At 45.3% G+C, this 19,573-nt stretch overlaps 1 long non-coding RNA gene across 2 annotated transcripts in view; it reads left to right on the top strand.

The window, feature by feature from the left end:
- Positions 1–12,575, top strand: part of LOC143838554 (uncharacterized) — a 36,070-nt gene extending 23,495 nt beyond the window's left edge. Inside the window, exon 3 of one of the 2 annotated variants that reach the window (XR_013231418.1) lies at positions 12,489–12,575. This is a non-coding gene — a long non-coding RNA (uncharacterized LOC143838554). Of the gene's footprint in view, positions 1–5,560; positions 5,832–12,488 lie in introns of those variants that run through there. The other variant, XR_013231417.1, reaches the window with a different exon arrangement.
- The last annotated feature ends 6,998 nt before the right edge of the window (positions 12,576–19,573 follow it).

Raw genomic sequence — 19,573 nt, 5'->3', positions numbered from 1 at the left:
GCATTTTCTTCTGCCTCTCCACGTTCAGACTGGCATTGCTTTTGGCGTTCACCCACCATGCAGGTCTTTAGACATACACAAAGTGAGTGGGTGTACAAAACCTCGGCAGACTTTAGCATCAATAGCAGTCACCATCTCAAATTTTAAATAGCTTATTTGTGCTTTGCAAGATCTAGGGCCTCACGTGCTCCTCCAGGAAGTAAAAAAAGTGGGGTACACTTCTTAGAACAAACAATAGCTATATTGTTTGGATATAGGATGCTTAAGGCTGATCCTGCGTTGGGCAGGGGGTTGGACTAGATGGTCTGTATGGCCCCTTCCAACTCTATGTTTCTATGATTCTATGATATATTTAGACTTGATTCGCACATCTGTTCCACTTAATATTTCTGGTAAGGCCTTGGAGAAGGAGTGTGTCTTATGTCTTAAGTGCACATAACACCCACTCAGGGTGGCTGTCCTGCCCCTGAGTGCCTCCTCCTTCAATCAGCTTGCCTGTCTGTCCAGCAGCCAGCCAATCGCCTTCCATCTTCCACCTCTGACCACGCCATCGTCCTTCCACTTCCCTCCGAGGCTTGGAGGCTGCAGATCCCTAGTGCATGAGAGCTGCCCTTGCTGGTGAGTTGGCCCCTAGTACATAGATATACGTGTGCATATAAAGAGTAACAAACAAAATTTTCACCAGTTATGCTCCTGGTTTTCAGGAGTCCATTTGTCTGTATGGGGCAAACATTTACAGACAATTATTTGCTGTGTTCACACTTCACTTTTAAGGAATAGGTGGTCCTTCAGGTATGCTGGTCTCAAGTCAGATAATAGCTTTAAATGTCAATATTAGTGCCTTAAATTGTGCCTGGAAATGAATTGGGAAGCCAAGGCTGGAGTGATAGGGCCCTTATAAACCGCTGTACTCAACGTGATGGCTACAACATCTTATACCAGTTGACATTTCTGAACACTTCTCAAGGGCAGCCCCACACAGAATGCATTGCAGTAATCTAGTCTAGATATTACCAGTGGCCAGATCTTTTCTGCCCAGGAAAGGCTGCAGTGAGCTAATTAATCAACACTGGCAAAACTGTTGAAGTCCATGAAACATTCTTCAGTCTTCGAGAAGCCCCAGAAGTGGTACAATTGTACAGTATATGGTTGGGAAGCATAGCTGTGTACATGCCCATCCAGGGCCCCTTTCTTTTACACCCCCCTCCCCAGGCCCATCAGTAGCCATTTTGGGAGGGGGGAAAATGGGGCAACCTGACCCTATATTAAGGTGACCAAATTTTCACATTGGTAAAGTGGGACACCATTGACTGGGGGGGCTCTTGATTAAAAATTTGGTCTATATGGAGCAACAAAAAGTTTCATAGAACGCATAGAACGCAAAAATAGTATTATAATATATATATTTTAAATTTCAGCGTGAGTACAATTTGCCAGGTACTCCCAGATGTCCCTCCAAAAGTGGGACAATCTGGTCACCTTACCCTATATGGTCACATTTTAAATATAAAAAATTAAGTAACTCCCAGCCCATTTGGGAAACTCTTCCAGGGCTGTCAAGAAACCCCAGGGTTTCACAACATCCTTGTTGAGAAATCCTGATCCACCCACTGTTAACAACTCAGCGGAAATCTCTCAATGATTTCCCACAGCAGTTTCACATAAATGATTAAAAGCATAAGGGACGAGCTGGAGCCGTGTAGGATGCCAGAGACCAAGGCATTTGTCAGCCGTCCTCCAACACCAACTTCTGTAATCTACCTTCCAGGTCAACATGGAAGGAATGTGGAATGGTGATTCCCAGTCTCATCTTGAAAAGGTGGTCCAGACAGGTACCATGACTTATGACACTGAAATCTGCTTAAAAGGTTCAGGAGAATCAATAGAGTCACACTCCCTCCATCTCTAGGTGTGGGTCAAGGAGGCATTCATTACTTTTGGACCCGGTCTGCCATTCCCCCTCCAGTAGATTTACGTAGCCAGGAGGAGCAAGGGTCATACAAGCAGATGATAAACCTCAGACCTTCAAGGATCCTGCTCATGTCCTCAGACGGAATAAACTGAAACGTATTCCAAACAGTGGACAAGGCGGTACCCTGCCACAAGCTGACCCTTTGACTACTAAAGTAGACTCTAACTTGGTACAGATGCAAGAGATTTTATCTTCAACTGTTGAGCAAAAACATCACAAAGAGCCTGTGAGCAGGCCACTTCCTCCCGCAGGTCAGATCCCCAAAGGCCTCTTGACTACCGGGAATAGCTCCATTGGCCTACGCTTTGACGACACAGAAAAATATTGTTCCCTCACCGCAATCACTGCCATGGTGTATATTTCAAAACACGCTTTAGCTATGTCTTATTGGATTAATCACGACTCTTGCTCCACCGTTGCTTCAGTCTCCTCCTTTGTCTTTTCATCACCCACTTCCTCCAGTAAACAAGAGGCTACCTGTGAGCAATAGTGTCAACCACCCAAGTAATACCTTATTCCAGAGGTCAACCAAGGCATTGACAGGCGCACCAACCAACAGGAAAATCTCCATGAGTCATCAGAAAATGATTAAGATTCATCTACCAGAAGGGCTTTCCAATCTTTGTAAGCCTATGGGGCCCCTTAGGAATTCTGACGCAGGCTGATGGGAGCAACCAGAAAATTGGCTGCTGCATGGGATCAAGCTCACACACAGAGTGAGCCTTGGGGAAAAGAGGGCTAGCCTTAAAAATACATTGGGAAAGAGCAGTATTTTAATCTGCACAGCCAATTGCATCTCCTGTGGTCAAGAACCTCAACTGGACCCACCCTGGTCCACAGCATAGGTATCATACTAATACCATTGTTTGTAAGGTTTCTGGAAGGACTACATTAAGATAACATTTGTGAAGTTCTTTAGCCTGTGAGATGCTATATTATTATTGAGAGCCAGCATGGTGAAATGGAGAAGTGGATTCTTCCAAGTTCCATGACTACTCCTTGCTAACCCTCAAGCTCTGTGTCATTTTTGGACATTCATTTTTCTCCCAACACCCTGGGGTCTGGCCAGAGAATGAACATTTTGGGCAACGCCAAGTTTTAGAGGGAAATACAGCTTGGATGTATTTGTGCCAAATAATGTGCATAATTTGTACCAGACACCAAATGTGTTATTTCCTTGGAGCACGGTTTGGACGGGGAGCACTCCAAGATGTGATCCAGTACCACAGTGTCCTTGAGGAACACTTCGAAACACTCCAGTGACCCTTCTCTGAAATGGTTGCATCTTGGTCTGTTAAATGTAGATTAAAAATATGTTATTAAAAGTAGCTATCAGCCTGTTCCTCCCACCCTTAGAACTCCAGCATGTATGTAATCTGAACAGGCAAACAGACAACCTTGAAATCAGGTCTGGTTGCCTGGCTTTGGTGCAGAAATTTCTTCCAAAAACACACACTAATTTAAATACCTACCTAAACAAATCAGCCAGACACTTAAGCGCACAGCTGCAGACTGTAACAGTTTCCGCTGTGACGTCATTCTAAAATATTAACACCAAGACTAAACACATTCAGATAAGTAGTAATATTGGCCCTGCAACACTGAACGAGATCACAGTGCCTTTCAAAATCACTCCGGTGCAAAGTTGATATGGCTGTTTTCACCCTGGTTCCCTTTTGCCTGCTTCCCATTTATTCATGACCCTGTAAACCTTGTGAGAGAGAGCCAGTCCACAGATGCATGAGAATAGGTAAGATCACAGTTCAGTAGCACCTTAGAGAGCAGGATTTTCAGAGTATGAGAGCCATGGTGGTGTAGCGGCTGGAATCTTGGGAGAAGATCTGTGAGATCTGTGTCGTTCCCTCCCACTTTGCCCTGGGAACTCATTGGGAGAGCTTGGGGCAGTAGCCTGACTTAATTCCCAGGGTTGTTTTGAGGATAAAATGGAGGTGAGTAGAATTATGTTGTAAGCCACTTTGGTTCCTCCACAGGGAGAAAAGCGGATGATAAATATATAAATAAAAGACATCCACACATAATGCTAGTTTACATGTGTGAATGGGCCATAGCTGATCTTCTAGCGTGGTGTAGCTGTTAGGGGAGGCAGACTCTAATTTGGACAACCAGGTTTGATTCCCCACTCTTCTACATGCAGCCTGCTGTGTGACCTTGGGCCAGTCTCAGTTCTCTCAGAGCTCTTTCAGCCCCATCTGCCTCACAGGGTATCTGTTGTGGGGAGACAAAGGGAAAGGTGATTGCCAGCTGCTTTGAGACTCCTTAAGATAGAAAAAAGTGGAGTATAAAAGCCAGCTGCTCTTCTTCACTATCCAAACAAAATTCTCAAAACATCTAAAAGTAGTGCTTTTCAAACCAGCTTGGTTACACATCAAAGTGATGTGAATCAAGTGTCTCCCATGAAGATGGTTTCAGAGACCAGCTGTTTTGGTCTGTAGGAGGAAAGTTAGTTTCAAGTCCAGTAGCACTTCAGAGACTGGCAAGACTTTCAGGGCATGAGCTTTTGAGAGTTAAAACTCCCTTTATATCCTACTTGTGTTTGATGGAGAGAGTTTTGACTCTCAAAAGCTCAAACCACAAAATCGTGCTGTTACCTGAGTTGTTCCTGGATTTGAAACTAGAAATCAAGTGATATACTTGCCTAGATGCTTATACACTCCCCTTCCCTTTTTGATGTTATATGGGGTATTATGGGGGCCACGCACATGCATTCACATCTGCCAGCCATTCTGTCCTGAGCACGTACACGGCTTCTGCTGAAAGGCATTAAGAATACAGGAGCAGCCGTGTTGAATCAGCCCAAAGCCTCATGCAGTCCAACAGAGTGTCGAGGTTAAGTGTGGCAGCCTTTAACCTAGAGAACCAGGTTGGATTCCCCATTTTTCCTCCCCATAAAGCCTGCTGGGTGACCTCACCTACCTCACACGGTGGGAATAGAAGGCATGGCGATTGTAAGCCACTTGGTGAGTCAGAGTGAGGTAAGACATGGAGGTTCAGTCAAGCCATTATGGCTGATGGATTCAGACCTTTGTGAAATTGTCTAATTCCCTTTTAGGTCCATCTGAGCTAGACCATTTCTGGACAACTGCAAACCTCCACATCGACATTCTCAAATAACTGAAGTCTGTAAAACTTCCTGCACAACATTTTGCCTCCCCAAGAGTAGATACAAATTTAGTGCCCCCTGACCCCACATTTTCCAAATCCACTTTTTCTGCTATTCTTTTCCCTTTTGGATCTGAACTTGAAGTTTTCCAGTGAGGAATTCCTGTTGTTGAATATTGTTTCCCACTGCGCTTTTGTCTCATCAATGTTGAGTGAACAATCCACTCATTTTTAAAGCATAATCTTAAGATGCAATTTTTTAATTATGATACATAGCAACATTATAACATTGGCATAAAAAGGTATGTAGCCTTCTCTGTACAATTACCCATCCATGAAGTTCCTTTCCTTCTTTTCTCCCCCCGGCCCCGGGTGGGCAGGCTTTGACCCCACGTGCTTCTTTGTTTCTTCATTTCCCCCCTCTTCCCCTATAGCTACCAGTGCGTTTTCTTTTCTTTTTTTTTACAGTGTTATGATGCCATATGCAAAAAAGGGAGGTTCTGTTGCTGACAAAATACATGAAGGCGCATTTAGCTTGCTTCAGCCTTATTAAACAGCACTATTATGAATGGGTGTCTCCAGTCTGATAAATGCAAAAGGAATACTATTTTCATGATTTTGTAGGAATCTTCATCGGCTATTTTCTTAGCTGGTAACTAAGGAGGAGCAGGGAGCCTTTGAAATGGCAGCAACCGTGCTGTTCCCCATGATACATCCAGTTTTTTACGACGTTATGGAGTTATAACGTTACTGCACATGTGCAAATAAAAAGGTTCTGTCGCTGATGAAGTACATGATGTTGTGGCCATGCAAGCCCTTTTCAAATAAATGTTTATCGTATTCAAAGAAAGTATAAAAACCAACTCTTCTTCAACTTGCTCTCCTGTGAAGTCACCCAGGATAGGAAGGGGAAGGGGAAATACCATTTAAGCAAAAGAAGGGTGGGGGTCTCTCCCTTCTTTTAAAACTACATTCAAGTATTGATCAGGCTGCACAAACTGACTGCGGTTACAGACTATAGAATGGGTCTGGGAATGGTGCATGTCATAAGTTGTTGTGCTTAATAAAATAAAACTGTCCTATGTTGGTACCATTACTCTAGTTAGCTACCGTTTATAGAAACCATCCCAAGCTTCTCTTATTCTTTTTTGAAATGTGATCTTTAATCTGATATCGCGGATATAAACTCTGTGGAAATCTTGCCCTTGGCTAAGCTTTCTTGACCCTCCACTTTCTTAAACTGGACTATGACATGTTCCCCTTTGGTTGGTCTTCCCCAAACAATTATTTGCAGAAGATAGAACTAAAAATAAAAAAAATGACATTTTGCAGTCTTCCCCCCCAGATACAAAAACCAGCTCTAGGCTCCAGAGACCACTGCTTAGCCATGACCCAGAGATTGTCCCCAGAACTGCAGATAGACCATTTCTGCTGAGGCTCAAAATGAGCCCAGAGACGCAGAACCTGATAGTATATCTGTGAAGGAGTGGGGGAGTTTCCTGCTGAATGAGACTGGTATTTTTGGATGAAACGAGAGTGTGGGAAGACACCACTAAAGCAGAAGATTTGGCTCATCCCTCCTTAGAATGGGCCACACCATAACCTCGGCTTGTTTTTTCAGAGGATCACTGGAGAAGGGAGCAGTGGGTTCCCTCAAGTGATCTGCTGCCAAGAATGGTTCATTCAGATGCTATTCACCCTCCACAATCTCTCTGCTCCGTGGCTGTTCATTAAAGGGACCAGATGTTTTCCCTCAGGGGCCTGTCCTAGTTCAGGGGGTGACGACCTTTAAACACACACTGGACCACTGCAATTTCCCCATTGGCTATTGGTCAATATATCACTTTCATTTTCAAGGCCTGGATTGGATGAGACAAATGCCAAGACAGACATCCCCGTCATTAAGATGTCTGGCACCCACAGCACAAGGGTCTTCCGTTCTCCCAGCGCTGTACCCAAGGAGGAGCCCACTCTGGCACTTCTGCTAGCAATGAAAATCTTCTCAGACTGGCATACTGCTACTTTACCCCGGCTCCCTGTGTAAACACTCTGTCTCGATTATCTCCACAGTCACAGTTAGGCAAATATGGACAAAGCCAAGACACACCGCTGAACAGCAATAACCGTATCAGCATGGAATAAGGGTTCCTAATTCCCCAAGCAGCAGAAGTTCAAGATTGCCCAGCACATTTGGCTTTAACTGTCATGGTTACAACTTCCGTTGCAGAACATATAGCCCATTATGAATCATAGAGTTGGAAGGGGCCATATAGGCCATCTAGTCCAACCCCCTGCTCAACGCAGGACTAGCCCTAAGCATCCTAAAGCATCCAAGAAAAGTGTGTATCCAACCTCTGCTTGAAGAAAAAGAGAAGGCTGTGCATTTGTCTACATCTTTATACCCCCCCTCCCCAATGGGAATCCAAAACAACTACCGTATTTGCCGACGTATAAGACGACTGGGCATATAAGACGACCCCCCAACATTTCCACTCAAAATACAGTACTATGGGCAGCTATGTCAATCCCAACTGAAGTGCACCCAGTGTATAAGACGACCCCCCCATTTGGAGACATGTTTTTCAGGGGGGGGAAAGTAGTCTTATACGCCAGCAAATACTATATATTATTCTCCTCCCTTCTACTTTACCATCACAAAAGCCTTGTGAGGGAGGTTAGGTGGAAAGCGTTTTGAGCCTGTGACTGGCGTAAGGTCACCCACAATTTTCCATGGCAATCCTCCAGTTCCTCACCTGCCCTTCTAACCCTATGGCCCACCAGGCTGCTAATGTGATAGGAATGAAAGGGTCATGACAAAAGGTCACTTGGTTCTAAACCAAAACAGGCAAGCAACTTGACAACACAAGTAAGAAACACAATGAGCAAGACATGCCTCTAGCAACAGATTGTTTCTATAATACTCAATAGAACTTTTAGGTTGCAGAACAACAGAAATAGGTTTTGGCTACATGTGAGTCCAGTAGCACCCTGGAGAACAACACGATCTTCAGGGAATAATTTTTCAAGAGTCAAAGCTGCTTTAGTCAGAGAGGGGTATGTTATCCTCTGAAAGCAAGAAGAGCCCTTCTGATCCTCCCTGCATGCAGCCAAAACAGAACATGCAACTGTTGAGTTTAATCTTATATTCCAACAGCCATACGTGGGCTCATTTGTGGACACTTAAATCCATGGATTGGGCACACACTGATTTCAACTGAATATGTCTGCAAACTTGGGAGACTCCCCAGCTTTGCAGACAAATCTGAAAGCCTTAACAAATTACACTAAGAGGTTTAAATCCCCTCCCCAAAATAAATATGCTGCCTGTGCAGGCAATGCATACACCTTCGCTCTGTTGCTGAGGTGGGGAAGCTACACCTGTCGTGATGGTGTCAGGAACTATGCTGGATTTAGCGGTGGCTGCAGGCAGACCCCTAGAGCCACGCCAGGCTCCAATGTGCACTGCTTTCTTCCATCCACTTGTGCACAAGCCTTCTGGCTACTGCAAAGGCATCATGGTGCCCTCTAACACCTTTTCCGGTGCCCCCCAAGTGGTATTAGGAAGTGGGTGGGGCTTTTGTCCCATAAAGCTTCTGAGGGCTCTTGGAGATTTGGTTCTATAGATTTCTAAAGATGTTACTTTGCCTACAGCTGCCACCACAGCACAAGGATCTTAACTGTGTCATTGAAGGTAACTTGTGGCAGCCATTTTCTGGCCGTCTCTGCCTCTTGCAGCAGCCATTTTGAGGCAGCTACTTTGTGGCTGCATATCGCCCCCTGAATTAGAAATCCAAAGACACTTACATTCTGGTACCCTGGGTTCCAGGCTTGGTCTGATCTCCGGCACTAATGAAAACTTCAGTCATCCCCAGCCAAGGTGATATTACAAACACGGCTCAACTCTGGTTGCAGAAACTCTGGTTCCAGATTTGCTAAAATTTTCCAAAACGTTAGCTCAAGACAAGCAGCCTGGGAAGCCGAAGCCTCTCAGTGCTGTGAAAACTGAACCCGGAGAGTCCCACAGCCTTATCTTTTAGCATAAGCGACGCTACTCGTTCAGACGGACCTCACAGGCCTTTACATTTAACATCCACATTCCAGGGTGCCCAAGAGCCACTATGCACAAGAAGATAATCTCTGGGAAAGCAAACCCCAAACCAAAACAGACACGTTGATTTGTGTGTATAGGTAAAAAAAAAAATGAAGCAAGAAGCAACCTACATATTTACAAAGGTATTCTATAGAGCTGTTTGCAGGAACCCACCTTTGGCTGCATTTCTTCTTGGGCGCCCACCGCATGGTAAATGTGGGCTTGTCTTTTGGGATACGTTCCTTCACCAAACCTTGTACAACAAGAAGACCTCATATGAGAGCAGAAACTGCTCTTCCTTGGGGAAGAGGCACAAAGTGACACACTAGCCTGTGCTGCTTTGCCGGGCCGCACCTTCTTGGCCGGGTGGTTGTGTTGAGGCAGGAGGGCGAGGCCAAAGTTCAGAGTCCAGTCCAGGTCAAGAGACAGGTCATACAGTTCATAGAGCAAGCAGGGTAGGGAGCAGAGTCAAGCCAAGCTGGGGTCGAGAGCCAGAGAAACACTCAAGGCTAAACCATGATCAGGAACCACGGACAAAGTCAGAAGACAAGCCGTAGGTCTAGAGAAAGTCAGGAACCAAAGCCAAGACTCTGGAGCCAGGTGTGTCATCCAGAGTCAGGCAGAGCTTTGCCATAGTGAACCAGAACAAGGAGTTGTCTGGGAAGACAGGCAGAGAACGCAGGTGTTGCACCCAGGAAAGACCTTGAGGCAAGGTCCTCCTAAAATACACAGAGCTGGGTGGAGCAGCCCTCAGTCAGAGGGCTTGCAGCTGGCCCTAACCTGGTCAGAGGAAGAAGGTGCAGCTGGGCCCCAGCTACCTTGACAGCGAGCTGACAATCTTCTGACAGCTGTCAAGGTACAGCCCTGATGGGGGCAGAGCTTGGTTTTCCCTCACTCAAAGCCCGTGCCCACTTAGCTATTCTGAAATCTTGGAAGAAAGACATCACAGCTAAATTAGATTATTTAAGCCATCAAAGTTTTAAGCTCCTTTTGAGCAAAGACAGGACTCTGTTTGATTTTTTTATCTCCATTCTTTCACGCTATACCATACCAGATGGCTTACTGCATACATCAAGTCAATATTTCTGATGTACATAACTGGGTGCTCAAAGCTGACTCACTGATTGATCACTCTTCAATTCAGATATCACAATCAGCCCCATGGTATAAAACAATTAAAAAAGACCATTCTAGAGCATCATATTTAGTAAATATAACAACATGTAATCTTAGAATGGCCCTAACATCTTTGCGGTTTGAAATGATGCCATCAGCCATGCTCTCTGGGTGATATCTCCAAATACCCACAGCTCAATGCCTGTGTATATGTGGAAATCTATCTGTGGAGGACCTGACCCACTATGTTTTGGCTTGTCCCCTGTACTCTGAACCCAGGGGCAAATTCCTTGCCAAGTTATTACCAAACTCACACCCTATTTCTGATTTTAACAAAGTCACCTAATATTATCAGATGTCGACCCTTATATCTCATATAGGGTGACACTTTTCGCTCTGGCTGCCAGGAATCATAGAATCATACAGTTGGAAGGGACCTCTTGGGTCATCTAGTCCAACCCCCTGCACTATGCAGGACACTCACATCCCAATTGCTCATCTACTGTAATCTGCCACCCCTTTGGAAGATCCGAGCTAGTGCATTTTTACAGGAGCCTCCACGTTGATACACCATTTTATTCCTCTTATTGTAACGCAGTAGTCCATGCTTACAATTTTATGTACGCAATATCAGAGAAATATTGTTTTATTTGTATTTGTACCATATTGTTTTAATTGTGTTTTGTAGTGGCCTTTGGCTATATACAATAAATGTTATCGTATCGACAGCTGTCAAGGTAGATCTCTATTGTCAATGCTGTCATCTTGCCAGGGTCTTGGTCTGGGGCCACCGGTGCTGCTGCTCCAGTGAGTCTTCAGGACTGGTGGGCATCTTGTCCATAGTATGGCTGGATCTCATGCAACACCCACCCATTATACACTCCTGCACACGGGGGAGGGAGAGCAGAACCTGAAGCAGCCCCCAACCACTGCTTCCTGCATGCACCTTGCCCTGGATCCAGCCAGCCGACTCATCCCCAGTCAGCGGCCGCCACCCTCTTCGGCATAGTCACTCTCCTCCTCTGCAGCTTGACCAGGCAATGAAGCTCCTAGTCTCAGTTGAAGCAGTGGGGCAGAGCAGGCTGCTGCATCCAGGTCCCTTCAGTGCCAGAAATGCATGTGTGCGCTCTCCGGCAGGCTGCCTGTCACCCAATTCAGGGCCTTCACTGGAAAGGCAGCCTGCGGGGCAGTAGTAAGTGCTACAAGCACGACATGCATAAATCAGTACTGGCTGGAAGTCCCCGGGAATCGCGACCCCCCCATTCAGTTACGCAACCCCATATGGGGTTGCGACCCACAGTTTATGAAGCTTTGTTCTAGAACAGGCTCGTCATATGATCTTTGTCCGTTGTATTTTTGTATGATCTCGCTGGAGGAATGAGAAAGAGAGCAGATCTTGGTGTTTATCCCGCAGGCACTGAGATATTTAGACTACTAGAAGACAAGTACAGCTGATCTGTTGCGTCTAACTTTTATTCCCCTTTGCCTTTGAGGTTGTCTGAGTCAAGCTAATTGGCCAGTTTGATCTGACAGTATTCCAAACTCTATCATTGCCCTTTTACCTTTGGTCTCTCTTCAGCAATAAGCATAGGCTTATTTATATACTTTTAACTAGGGACCAAGCCCGTTGTACTTGTAAATACAACGGGTGCTAGGTGTGCTTTTTGGTGCTTTAGAGTGCTAACTCCCCACGATATCTATCGGAGAGAGAAGTGGACAGCCCCTTCTTAGATCAACCTCTTTCTGGTGTGAGTAAAGACTGCACACCCCTGAAGGTTTCTCTGCCCTTCCCAATAACTGACCAAGGACACGCCCCCTTCAATAACCACAATGCACACTGGCCCTCCTTAACTGTACATGCCCATAGCAGACCCCTTACAAATGTGGTCTTGATCCATCAGGTATCATAAAGACTTGATATTCTATGGAGATCAGAGTTGTTTGCTGAAGATTTCAGAACATGAGGAGTCAAAGGAGTATCACTGAAACCCAAAGTCCTTTGGTTCACGGAGGAAGTATTGGTTGTACCTTATGCTTTTTATTGGACAACCTCCTATTACTTCTTGTCATCCAGCTCATTTAGACATCATGGGTCACTTTCAGCTCAAATAACACTAAGCTTGAAACTCTGCAGCCAAGTTAACTGGTTTGGATATTGCCTCTTATCCCCCCCCATTTGTATTTTGACAGTGAAACTGGTGGGATCAATAGATTATTTGCAATGCCATACCTGCACAGGACTTAAAGGCTGCTCATCTGAACTTTTAACAAGGTAATGGTTTCTGCAACTAAGTTGTTGTATGAAAAATGTCTTAATCACAGACCGTTTGTTTCCAAAATGGTGCAATGTAATTAAGAGGGGCCATGGCTTTTAGCAGACTTTCTCAGCCAGGGTTTCCTGAATGTGTGGGAGTTAATTAATTTTAATATATTTTTTTAATTTGTTAAACATTTATCGGGTGATATTTTCATATATAGTCATGTTTGAATGGGTGGCCGTGTCCACAGCTCTGCTTCCCAACCATATTCTGCACGATCGCACCACTTCTGGGGTTTCTCAAAGCCTGAAGAATGTTTCAGGGGTTTCTCAAGGGTAAAAAAGTCGAGAAGGGCTGGCTTATAGCTTAGCACCTTGTTGGCATGCATAAAATCTCAGGTTCAGTTACAGCACCCCTGGTTAAAAAGATCTGGTGTTAGGTGAGATGAGAGATCTTCATCTGAAACCTGGAAAGCTGCTGCCAGTCTGAGCAGGTATGAGCAGGTTTGGTTCAGTACAATTATTAAAATTGTAATATGTTGGGATGGTCCCATAGTTGCTACCTAGCCCTGAGTCATCTCATGGGCAGCCAACATACACATTTGAAATTCCTCAACAACACCATGTGGTCATGGGAGGTGTCAACTCCGCATCTGTGATCGTTGCTGTTAGCTCAGCCTGGGGATTTCCTGGGCAGCAGAGACAATTCTCCATTTTAAAGTTGGTGCTTCCAACTCTTGGAAGTCCTTCTTTGTATCCACCAACTCTCTCAGCTCATCTAATGAGCACTCTCAGCCAGAACAAAATAAAACAGTCCTTGAACAACTTCATCACTACCATTCTGCAAATTAAAAAATGCACAACATAATTCTTCTATATATATTTTGCAATTCCGATCTCACAGGGAAACTCTCACAGTGCTACGGCCAGAGGAAGACAAGAGAAATTCCACAACTATGCAGGTAGTGTGACAAGCACAAAGGTCCCCCCCCCCCCCCTTATCCTGTTCTCACTTTTCCACTGAATTGCTGTCTGGAAGCAGCCCAGAGAGCCTGCAATAATAAAAAGCTTGTCTCAAACAAATCTGTTATTGCTCTGCTAGAATGTGCTTTCAAGTCCCTGCATTATATTTCCAAGCTAATGAGTAACACCAAGATATGCAGGTGGTTATCCATCATGATGTCAACTGAGATAATGCTGCTTTGCCTCAATTGGACTCCTCCGCCCTCCGAGAACACAAGAACCAGGCAAGGACCTCTTGACTGTTCAGAATATAAAAAGACAGCAGTATTCAGACATCAAAAATGAAAGGAAAGAGGGGCCCCTTTGGATGGGAGCCCCAATTCAGAGCAAATTGGGGGCTCTAATTATTTTCATCAGCAGTAGTTAAGTAGATACCATGGAACAGAATGCGGGGAAGGAAGAGACCTGTCAGTGCTGAAGACACCTTACCCAGAAGGATTGCTGGATCAAAAATGGTTTGTGCATAGAATCATAGAATCATAGAGTTGGAAGGGGCTATACAGGCCATCTAGTCCAACCCCCTGCTCAACGCAGGATCAGCCCTAAGCATCCTAAAGCATCCAAGAAAAGTGTGCATCCAACCTTTGCTTGAAGACTGCCAGTGAGGGGGAGCTCACCACCTTAGGCAGCCTATTCCACTGCTGAAATACTCTGACTGTGAAAACTTTTTTTCCTGATATCTAGCCTATATTGTTGTACTTGAAGTTTAAACCCATTACTGCATGTCCTCTCCTCTGCAGCCAACAGAAACAGCATCCTGCCCTCCTCCAAGTGACAACCTTTCAAATACTTAAAGAGGGCTATCATGTCCCCTCTCAACCTCCTTTTCTCCAGGCTGAACATTCCCAAGTCCCTCAACCTATCTTCATAGGGCTTGGTCCCTTGGCCCCAGATCATCCTCGTCACTCTCCTCTGTACCCTTTCAATTTTATCTACGTCCTTCTTGAAGTGAGGCCTCCAGAACTGTACACAGTACTCCAGGTGTGGTCTGACCAGTGCCATATACAATGGGACTATGACATCTTGTGATTTTGATGTGATGCCCCTGTTGATACAGCCCAAAATGGCATTTGCCCTTTTTACCGCTGCATCACACTGCTTGCTCATGTTTAGTTTACAATCCACAAGCACCCCAAGGTCTCGTTCACACACAGTGTTACCTAGAAGTGTATCCCCCATCCAGTAGGCATGCTTTTCATTTTTCTGACCCAGATGCAGAACTTTACACTTATCTTTATTAAATTGCATCTTGTTCTCATTTGCCCATTTTTCCATTGTGTTCAGATCTCGTTGAACTCTGTCTCTATCTTCCGGAGTATTTGCCAGTCCTCCCAATTTGGTGTCATCTGCAAACTTGATGAGTAGTCCCTCCACCCCCTCATCTAGATCATTAATAAATATGTTAAAAAGTACCAGGCCGAGCACCGAGCCCTGAGGTACCCCGCTACTCACCTCTCTCCAGTCTGATGAAACACCATTGACAATAACTCTTTGAGTGTGGTTCTTTAACCAATTCCCTATTGGGGAATTGCACAGGGGATACCTTTACCTTTTACTTACAGTTAACAGAAGACAGGAAAATTTTACCCTCTCCCCCGTGTGGCCTGTAGTCCGTGCAGGTCCCATGAACCTAGGAATTAGCTTTCCCAGGGTGAAAAAGGACCGTTGCAGGGTGGGCAATGTAGGAAATATCCACAATCCTTGCCACTATGGATCGCTGGGTCCGATCTACTGTGCATTCAAAGCCTGCAAACTGCTAGATCTTTTTTTGCCATGAAAATACAAATCGCAGTCGGACTGTGATGAGATGCACAAGTCTTAGGGGATGAATGTGCACAACAGGGCCTTTCCCATAACCTAGGAGTAAGAGCTTTGCAAGCGGTTTTTGCTTCCATCGGAAACAGGACGTCTTGAACTCTCTTTACCGCCCAGCACACGAACAGCAACCTGACAATGCATGAAAGGAATTTGGGATGAGCAATGTTATTGTTCCGGGGCCCTCCAACCTGTGACTCAACCGTCGCTACTGCAGGAAGTATCTTCAGTATTTGTATTTCTTACTGATTTTTAAAAAACTCTGACCACTTCCTGAGTTGGAAACTCTTGAACCTCAGTGGCTTTCATGTTCCGAATGGGTTCGCCATTAAGCAATACGATTCTGAGTGCTTTCTGAATGACACGTCCCCCTGCAGCCACTGTTGTATTTCGCTTCTGTGTAGTTTTGTTCACGTGACCACAGGTAACAGCTATGAGGCGGCACGGCTAGCCCTGGCCCGACGAAGGCCTTCAGGTCTCATCTGCCAAACACATTAAGACAAATCAAAGATACCGGAGCGGAAGTCAATGGATCCCTTCCTGCTGGTGTTCTTAGAAATCCCTAAAGCTGTCTGTTTCCTGGCCCAAGACGACGTGTGCTTCCCACTTGTAACCAAGAGGGTGCTGAAAATCCCCATAAAGCTGAGAGCACAGACCTTGAGAAGCAAATATTCATGGCTTTCTGTACCTATAAACCTTTCAGTTATTCCCAGGGCACGATGTAAAATATTAAAACTATTAAAACAGATGTTAAACACCTGAGCTGGCATTGGCCACTGGGTCCATTAGAATAACAGCCTTGTTTGCTTTCTTGGTCCTAAAGGTGCCACCGGACTCTAAATTTGTCTTGTTTACTAGTAAGTACAGTTGGCACCAGAGGATCCTGTGGAGGAAAGAGAAGCTCTACAGACTGAAATGGCAGAGAATCAGTTCCAAAAGATTATCACTCCCATTCTGCACTCTTCTGCAGCCTTCCTCAACTTTTTTTTAATCGTTGGGAACCCCCTGAAACATTCTTCAGGCTTTGAGAGACCCCAGAAGCAGCACGATCGTGCAGAATATGGTTGAGAAAGCAGAGCTGTGGACACGCCCACCTGGGGCCCCTCCCCTTCCCACCCCCTCCAGGCCCACCATTAGCCACTTTTGGAAGGGGGGGGCAGACTGACATGACCACATATGGAAATATCACAGGATTAATGTTTTAACGAATTTTAAAAATATATTAAAAATTAAAAAATATATTAAAAATATATTAAAATTAATTAACTCCCACCCATTTAGGAATCCCTTCCAGAGCCATCAAGAAACCCCAGGGCTTCATGAGACCCTGGTTGAGAAAGCCAGCTCTCCTGGCTGCCTAGCTCAGTTCAAGGTACTGAAGGGCCTTGGTCCCTCATCTCTGTGTGCTTTGCCTTGAAAGCTTCACTCCTCTCAGCAGGAGGGGCGCCACCCTGCAAGTGACCCAAATCTGTAACAACGGGGACTTCTGTGTCCTTTGGCCCCCACCTTACAGAATGGCCCATCTGATAAGGTTAGTTAGAAAAGCTTCCATTTTCCTGAATTTCCACCAACTATGCAAAAAGGAATTATTCAAGAGCAGTTTTTTGCACAGGTTAAATAGGACCGTCCTGCAATATAACAGTTCAGGTAGCTGCATTGGGACAGGGACAGAGATCTACACCACTGTCTATCACTGTCCAGCTATGTAGATTCCACACCATTTAATATGTCCCATTTCAAGAACCAGCCAGGTGCAATGATTTTGTATGGGTCAGTGACTGTGATTGAAGAGCAGCAGAGTCTGTCTGGAGAACTGCGTTTGATTCCCCACTCCTCCTCCACATGAAGCCAGATGGGTGACCTTCGGCCAGTCGCAGTTCTCTCAGAACTCTCAGCCTCATCTACTTCTTAAGGTGCCTGTTGTGGGGAGAGGAAGGGAAAGTAATTGTAAGCTGCTTTGAGACTCCTTAAAATAAAGAAAACTGGGATATAAAGATCCAACACTTTAGTTCTTCTTCATCCTTTGCTTCAGCTCAGTTTTAGATTCTTGCTTGTTTCAAGATTTCTGTAGCTCAAACCTTATTGCACTGTTCATTCGATATCCCATCCTGTTGAATCCTATTTAACCAGCATGGCATAGCGGTTACAGTGGTGGACTGTAACCTGGAGAGTCCACTCCTTCACATGCTTTCAGCTGGGTGCCCTTGGGCTAGTCACAGTTCTTTTAGGGCTGTTCTCACACATTTCTCTTAGGGCTCTCTCAGCCCCGCCTATCTCACAGGGTGTCTGTGGTGGGAAGAGGGAGGGATAGTTGTTTTTAAAGTGCTTTAGGACTCCTTTGGGTAGTGAAAGGTGGGGTATTAAAAGCACTTCTTCTTGCACTACGAGTCTTCGTTCTCAGTGAGAAAGGCAGACTGTAACATTCATAGATAAATGAATAAAAGAGGCCAAGTTATGTCTTATTTCAAATATGGATGGATAAACACTTGACTTTCTTTTCACTGGATAACACTGATGGGGATTCAGAAGCGGTGAATCGCAGAGCACCTCCTCAGGAACGACGCAGCACGAAGAAAGGCAACAAAAAGATGTTAGTACAGGGAAATATCCGTTTGTTCACTTTTGCAGTTGGAAATCCCATCTACTCCCTCTTGTCTGTGAATTATTCAGGTTAGATCACAAGAAGCTCCAGTTCTATCACATTCTAGTTCTCAAAGACCACATGGCATAAAAGGCTGTGCTAAAGAGGCACAGTGGATGACGTTTAAAGTATATTTTATTGGGAAAGCATGGCGGGTGGCAAGCTGGGGAAGAGTCCGTAGCCAGACGCTTTCTTTGAAGGTCTACGCTCGCGTGACTAAGTGAAAACGCATGTCACCCCGGCATAACTTTAAAAAGCATTCTCTATGGCTTTGTGGCTTAATGGGATGCGTTCTGGAGCAGAGCCGCCGATTAAGTCTAGAAGACCTGCTTTCTGTGCACAAGATTTGTGGCTGAGCCCTGGGCCATTGACACAAGGGCTCCGGGCTGCTGAGAAGTGTTTCCTGCCCCCAACACCGCATTTCCTTTTGACACTGTGGTGCATTCAGGCACTTCCCAGGATTTCCCTGCATTTTCCCAATCTTTATTTATTTATCAAATTTCTATGCCGCCCTTCTCCGAGGGCTCAGGGTGGCTTACAGGTGAATTAGCATATTTAAATAATTTAAACCAATTTATTAAAAACCAGCTTATATTAAAACCCCAGGAACTACCGCCCTCTCTCCGGTGTGTGCGCGGACAAGTGCTGTGCAGATGTAAAATATATGGTGTCTAAATGTTATTTTCTGTGGAGTTTCTGAGAATGTTTTGGGAAAGACTGCAATAAAGCTTGGATAACCACACTGAATCATAGAATCATAGAGTTGGAAGGGTCCTCCAGGGTCTTCTTGTCCAACCCCCTGCAGAATGCACAAAATTCATGACAACCTGCACACCTACTGCGACCCCAATTCCATGCCCAGATGATGCCCCCCCAACCCAGAATCCCTGGCCAGTCTGGCCTGGAGGAGATTCACCTCCCAACCCAAGTGGCAATTGCCATTTCCCTGGGCATACAAGAAAGTGCCACAAAAGACAAGCATCGACACAGCCCCTTCTGCCCACCCACTTACAATCTGCCACTTACAATCTACACTGGGGTGGGGAAGTTCAGATTTTCCTGTGCACGCAGCAGCCATTTTTCCTGATCCTGTCCTTATCCCAGCGATTTCCTCCCCTCACAGGGAACACACACTGTTATAACAATAAGTGTCACAGGTTCTATTAATTTCCAGCTTTCATAAAAAAGTAAATCTCTAGCCCTGTTAGTTGCAGAGAAATATGGGGAAAAGCGCGGCTAGAGCCATTACAAACTGGGGTTGTGAGCTTTGGCTACCAAGGCAGCTGTTCCAGCCCGAAGCAGCCAGCGCTATGGCACAGGAAGGGGAGGGGAGAGGTGGTGCCGGCACTGGTGCCGCCCCTTCCCCCTGCGCAGTACTCGGGCTGCTTCGGGCTGGAACAGCTGCTTTGGCAGCCGAAGTGTACAACCCTATTACAAACAATTACAAACAATTACAAACAACAAGAAAAGCTGGAAATTCACAGAACCTGTTACATTTATTGTTATATTAGTCCAACAATACAAAACTGGGGATTAAAA

This window comes from Paroedura picta, chromosome 5 (assembly GCF_049243985.1).
Source record: "Paroedura picta isolate Pp20150507F chromosome 5, Ppicta_v3.0, whole genome shotgun sequence".
Lineage (NCBI taxonomy): Eukaryota > Metazoa > Chordata > Lepidosauria > Squamata > Gekkonidae > Paroedura > Paroedura picta.
This window is presented reverse-complemented; position numbering and strand designations above follow the sequence as displayed.